Genomic DNA, 6,633 nt, shown 5'->3' on the forward strand with positions numbered 1-6,633 from the left:
TGCTTTGAGAATGTGTGTCTTCACTTTTTACATTTTTATGAAGTTCTTCCTTCTCTTTGAATTTTTAATCTTTTTTTCTACTGGGGATTGCACCCAGGGGTGCTCTACCAATCAGATACACCCCCAGCCCTTTTTACATTTTATTTTGAGACATGGGTCTCACTAAGTTGCTTAGGGTCTGGCCTTGGACTTTCAATCCTCCTGCCTCAATCTCCAGGGAGCTGTGTTTACAGGCAGGCACCATGGAACTTGGTTTGTGTTGTTTCTTTTCTTTGTGTGGGTTTCAGTCTGAGGTAGACTGTTCACAGGGGAATTGAAATGGTCACCAGTGTCACTAAGTTTATGTCTTCCTTAAACCCTCAGAATCTTGGAGAATTTACTGACTCCCTCCCCTGCTAGTATCCATATCAGTCTTTGTAAAGGGGTGGCCTTCTCTAATCACCTGCTGTCTTCCAGAGAAGTTATTCTGGCCATCTGAGTCACCTCATCCCAGAAGCATGGGATTGACAGTTCCACCCTAGTCATGCACAGTAGGGGAGGGGAAATTTCCCCAAGGAAAGAGTAGATTCTCTGAGTAGCAGAAGGGGTAAAAGATAGGGCTGAACACAAACAGCAGATGTCCACTACAAATGTTTTGGATTTCCTGTTGTAACCCAACACTACCAAAGAAAGTGCTTAAGAGTTTCAAAACATTCCCACCTGATTGGCATCTTATTTTGTTTTTATTTTTAATTTTTTTTTATACTGGGGATTGAACTCAGGGGCACTCGACCACTGAGCCCCATCCCCAGCCCTTTTTTGTATTTTATTTACAGACAGAGTCTCACTGAGTTGCTTAGTGCCTTGCTTTTGCTGAGGCTGGCTTTGAACTCGTGATCCTCCTGCCTCAGTCTCCTGAGCCAGTGAGATTGCAGGTGCGCCACCTTACCTGGCTAACTTGTCCCATCTTTAATCTCTCTCTATGTTTGTTAAGTTTGTATTGTTTTTGGAATTATCTTCCAGCAGGTCACCTAGACCCTGGAACTTAGTGGGTTGTTCCCCCATTTCTGTTGAAGGAATTATTTAATCCTTTAGTATTTTCCAACTTATTTTTGTCTACTGTTTTCAGAAATAGAATGTTGAGGGTTTCAATTAAAATAATATTATTCCTTATTTCTTGTATTTTTGTCAAATTTCTTTTCTTTTTTTTGAGTTTAAATGCACTTTATTTTAGACAACCTACATGACATGTTTTCTTAAAAAAATGCCTCCACTCCAAATAAATCACAATCAAAATAAATGTGCTCAAGATGACATCAGTTCCATTTGTCTTAAGTCCTGGTGTTGTGTGGATGACAAGCACCAGCAGCCAGTTATGATGACAGACGATAGATCCAAAGTAACTGCCAAATTTGTTGACATTTTTCCATTTCTAAACCATCCTTAAAGAAAATCATGTGGAGTCACACCGTCCTCATGGTAATCCAGAAGAATGACCATGCCATCTGGATTCATGTTTTCATCAATAAAGAACTGGTAGATTTTTTTTTTTTTTTTTTGGTACCAGGGATTGAACCCAGGGGCACTCGACCACTGAGCCCCATCCCCAGCCCTATTTTGTATTTTATTTAGAGACAGGGTCTCGCTGAATTGCTTAGTGCCTTGATTTTGCTGAGGCTGGCTTTGAACTTGTGATCCTCCTGCCTCAGCCTCCTGAGCCACTGGGATAACAGGCGTGTGCCACCGCGTCCATCAAGAACTGATAGTTTTTGAAATTAGCAAGCATGTGCTTGATTTGTTCTGCAGTCCCTGTCCTAAAAGGTTTCACCCTCTCTGGTCTCTGTTCTTCAAGTTTGCTTTTGATTGATTTCACGTAATCTTTGGTGTACTTCTTGTATGCTTCTTTTGTGAAGCATGGTTTCCTGCAAGGGATGGTTCATGACAATATCAACACCAGTGAATACTGTGCTTACAATACCTTTGCCCTCAGGTCCTTCAGTGGAGACATTTCCACCAATAAGTGAGTCATCAATGTTACCCTCTGTCCTACTGACCATCTTGCCCTCCACCTCTAGGCAGAGGCCGTCTGCAATCTCCTGGATCTTGTAAATGTTGGAGAGCATCTTATCATAGCTCAGGAGATCCCAGTAGATAATCATGATGGTGATGGGAAGGAGACGGTGGTGGTACTAGTTTAGCAGGAGCTCAAAGCAAGTGCCTCTTTTTTAAAAAAAATATAATTTATTAGTCATTGATGGATATTTATTTATTTATTGGTATGTGGTGCTGAGAACCAAACCCAGTGCCTCACACATGCCAGGCAAGCGCTCTACCACTGAGCCACAACCCCAGCCCCTCTGTCCGTTTTCTTTTATGGTTTTTGTCACAATGGTTTAGTGTTTTTAGTGATTTTCATGATTTTTATATATATATTTGCTTTTTGTTTTAATTTAATATACATCTGACCATTATGTAATGACCTTATTTATTGATTGTACTGCTTTTTGCTTCAACATCTGCTTTATCTGCTACTAAAATAGTAATCCCAGCTTTTCTTCTCTTCACATAGGAATATCCTCTTACACTGCTACTCTGTGGATAATGTTTTGGGTTTGTGTATCTCTTGAAGAAAAAAAAAGTTGATTTTTTAAAATATATATACCAGGGATTGAAACCAGGGGCACTTTATCACTGAACCACATACACAGCCCTTTTTTAAATTTTGAGACAGGGTCTCACTAACTTGCTTAGGGCCTCACTAAGTTCTTGAGGTTGGCCTCAAACTTGCGATCCTCCTACCTCAGCCTCCCAGTTTGCTGGGATTACAGGTGTACACCATCACACCTGGTGAGATTTTGACAGTAAGATGCCTTCTTTGAATAAGTTAGTTCACTTCATTCACATTCACCACTTTAATCAATGAACTTTAACTATATTCTATTTCCTTTTAAGATTATTGAAGTTTTTATTTGTTCATTCTTACAACCTATAGAGTGTATGTAGGTTTTTAAAATACTTCTTTGTTCACCTTTGAATTTATTTATTTTTATGTGGTGCTGAGAATAGGTAACCTTCACTAATCTGTTTTTCTGAATTTTTTCTAACATTTCAATCTACTAGATTTTCACAAGCTGGTTTGTTCCTGCATTTACTTCTGTTATTAGCCTAAGATACTTTGAATTCTTACATGGAGATTTTTTTCTTCCAGTGCTGGGGATGGAACTGAGGACCTGTGTGTGCTAAGCAAATGCTCCATCAACGGACCATATCCTGAGGTCTTAGGTAAGGGAAGCTAAAAGTCTAGTTTTCAAAACTTTATTCTTTGGCTGGAGAGGTGGTACACATCTGTAAGGCCAGCGACTTAGGAGGCTGAGGCAGGAGGATCACAAGTTGTTGAGATCAGCTTCAGCAACTTAGAGAGACGGTGTCTCAAAAAGTATAAAGAACTGGGGACATAGTTCAGTGGTAAAGTGCCCTTGGGTTCAATCTCCAATAGCAAAACAAAACAATAACAAGAAAAACACTTTATTTTTTTTTTCTGTTCCTCTCCATCATCTATGGTTGCTAGATATTGACATTCACCCTGTACCAATTCTTTCTCAAAATATTTACTGGTTTATTTTACCTTTTCTTGTCAAACTTGTTCTTTGTTAATGTTACAATGTACTGAACTCTCACTTGCATCTTGCTGTTGGCAGGCCTCTATTGTCTGGAAAGTTACCTTTGGGTTAAGCCAGATCTTGGAAGAGCTATGTACCTGTGTCCCATCGGGTGGGTATTTGTAGTATGACTTTTATGGGGATTTTCTTTGACATTGTGCCATTTGCCTTTTTCATCATTCTCTCAAAGTGTTAGGTAGAATTTTCCAGAAGTTCTTGAATAGATGGGAGAAGCACGTAGGGAATCCAACGGTCCTCTATTAAGTCAGACATGAAAGAGGTTTGCAAAAATGTAAAATAATGTCATCCTTCTCACTTATTTTTTGACTTGGAAAGTTTTTCATAAAAATGGATTATTTATATCAACATCTAATAGGCATATGCATGATTTTTTTCTCCCCCCTTTTTTTTGTGGTTCTGTGGAACCCAGTGTCTCACACAGGCTAGGCAAGCACTCTACCACTAAGCCACACCTCCCAGCCCTGAATGATATTTTTAAGTAAATGAATGAATATCATATTTTAAAAAATTTCTCAGTTTGAATTTCTAAGACACTAAATATTGATAGATATAACCCCCACAAACAAAAAGCTCATTGGGGTCCTCAATAATTTTTAAGAACGTAAAGGAATTCTGAGACCAAAAATGTGTGGGCACTGTTGATTTACGGTATCATTAGATGGGTTTCCTGTTAATTGCTGCCTGACACAGCATTTCTGAATGACACACAGCAGAATTCTTGAGGGGGGAAGTGACTTTGTTAGACAAACTGATGAGCCATCGTGGTTAGAGAAAGATAGCAGGGCTGGGGGCCTGGGGATGAGACAAGAAGAAAGTTAGACTGCTTTGCCTAAGAAAATAAAATGGAGATTTGAAGTATTTGGGGTGAAAGAGCTAGGGAGAGAATAAAGGAAGTGAAGGAGTAGAAGTCCTCACCCTGTGGCTGGGGAGGGGGTTGAATGGAAGAAGTGCCCAAGGAAGGTTCCTTTCTGGGGACTGAGGATTCTGGGAAAAAGAGTCCTCCTCTCTCTCTCTCTCTCTCTCTCTCTCTCTCTCTCTCTCTCTTCCAGGGATTGAACTCAGGGGCACTCTGACCACTGAGCCACATCCTCCACCTTATTTCGTATTTTATTTACAGACAGGGTCTCACCAACTTGCTTAGCACCTCAATTTTGCTGAGGCTGGCTTTGAATTCGCGATCCTCCTGCCTCAGCCTCCTGAGTTGATTACAGGTGTGCACTACTACGCCCGGCTGCAGGCTCTCTCTTAATTTCAATTCTCCTCAGCATCCTTCTGTGAGATGGTATCATGCTACTGCCTCCAAATTCTCAGTAAACTTCTGTCATCATTCCCACTAGCCTTGATGAGTGAGTTTTGGGGAAACGGAAGAAGGGGTGCTTTATAACATGGTAGGGTTGCAATGAGTGGGGTGGAGAGAAAATAAGAAATGAGATAACAGGCGATTCTGATTGAGCTGGAAAGCAGAAACGAAAGTCACTGGGTAACATGTGAGGTTCTCCTGCCCCATCCCACTATCCCAGGCAAATCTCTGTAGAGCCTAGAAAAGGGTCTAGGGTTTCCCACCACAAGGGGATTTGAACCCAATGTATTTCAAACAGTTGGGTTATTGCAGCTGAGGCCTGAATTGTCAATGCACTGACCAACTATTTCCCAGAGGACTTGGCATTTAATGATTGGAAATTTGCTCAGCATCCTTCTCCTGGTTCCAGAAGATGAGAATCCTTCAACTCTTTACTTCCTGGTGAGGATGTAAAAACCAGGTACAGGGCTGGGGGTGTAGTTCAGTGGCAGAGTGCTTGCTTAGCTGGTGTGAGGCACTGGGTTCAATTCTTAGCACCACATAAAAATAAACCAATAAATAAAGGCATTTTGTCCATCTACAACTACAATTTTTTTTTTTTTTTAAAGCAGGTCCAGGTGTCTTGGGGGTAGGTGTCTTTGTAGAGGAAGTCACATTGATTTTGCAAACATGCTACCCCAGCACTTTATTACACTACTGCAGTCCTCTGGAGTTCTGGCAGGTTTTACCTGCAGGATGGCAAGATTTTTTTTCAGTACTTAAAATTGAACTTGGGGGTCGCACATGCTGGGCAAGTGCTCTAGTGCTCTCCCACTGAGCTACTTTTAATGTTCATTTGGTTTTTTTTATTTGATTTTCTTTGTGTCAACAAAGAAAAAAGATTTCTCCACCATGCTTTCACTTAGATATGGGGGATTTGTACTTATTTAGTTCGTTGTAAAGTCTCCTCGGGAGTTAGTAGTTGGAAACTTTTATAGTTTTCAGGATGAAAGCAGCGATCTGTGTTATGACATCATCCCTGTTAATTACCCCCTTGCAAAAAAATCTGCCTGAACGGAGAAGTGGGTGTGTCCATGTGGGTATTTAACGTGATGATTAAAATAAATTAATGATAGTTTTCACTTCTCTAGCATCATACATCTTAGGATCTTTTTAAAAAGTACTTCCACAAGCTTTAATTAGGAAGAAGTCAAACAGCCCCATTTTAGAAAAGAGGAAAACAAAATGGTCAGAGAAGGATCTTGCTTGGGGTCGGGGGACTTTGGCAGAATAAAGCAATGAGTTCAGAGTTTCTTTTTCCCTTCAACCAAGAATTGCCATTCACAGGTTTTAAATGAGGAAAACAAATTTGTTCACCCCTTGACGCTTTAGACCTCAGAGGCAAAAATTATATATTGTGCATAAGAAAATTATTGCTAAATGGGGGCTGGGCATGTAGCTCAGGGGTAGGGTGCTTGCCCAGTATGTACAAAGTTATGGGTTCCGTGTAAAAAATAAATGATTGCTTATTATAAGCCACCTCCTAAGGTTAGCTAAACAAATGAACAAAAACCAAACAAGAAAACAGTAAATCCTAAGGAATCAAATGGACCATAAAACTCAAGAGTTCTGATTGCCAGTTTCCTGGACATCATGACCCTAGGTAAATGTATGCAGACACAAATGGTGTGACTC

General features: G+C 40.3%; 1 pseudogene; it reads right to left on the reverse strand.

Annotated features, from left to right (window-relative positions):
* Nucleotides 1-1,352: 1,352 nt before the first annotated feature.
* On the reverse strand, nt 1,353-2,138 carry LOC114086045 (translationally-controlled tumor protein-like; annotated as a pseudogene).
* Nucleotides 2,139-6,633: the final 4,495 nt, after the last annotated feature.

The sequence above is a fragment of the Marmota flaviventris genome, chromosome X (genome assembly GCF_047511675.1).
Source record: "Marmota flaviventris isolate mMarFla1 chromosome X, mMarFla1.hap1, whole genome shotgun sequence".
NCBI classification, from domain to species: Eukaryota; Metazoa; Chordata; class Mammalia; order Rodentia; family Sciuridae; genus Marmota; species Marmota flaviventris.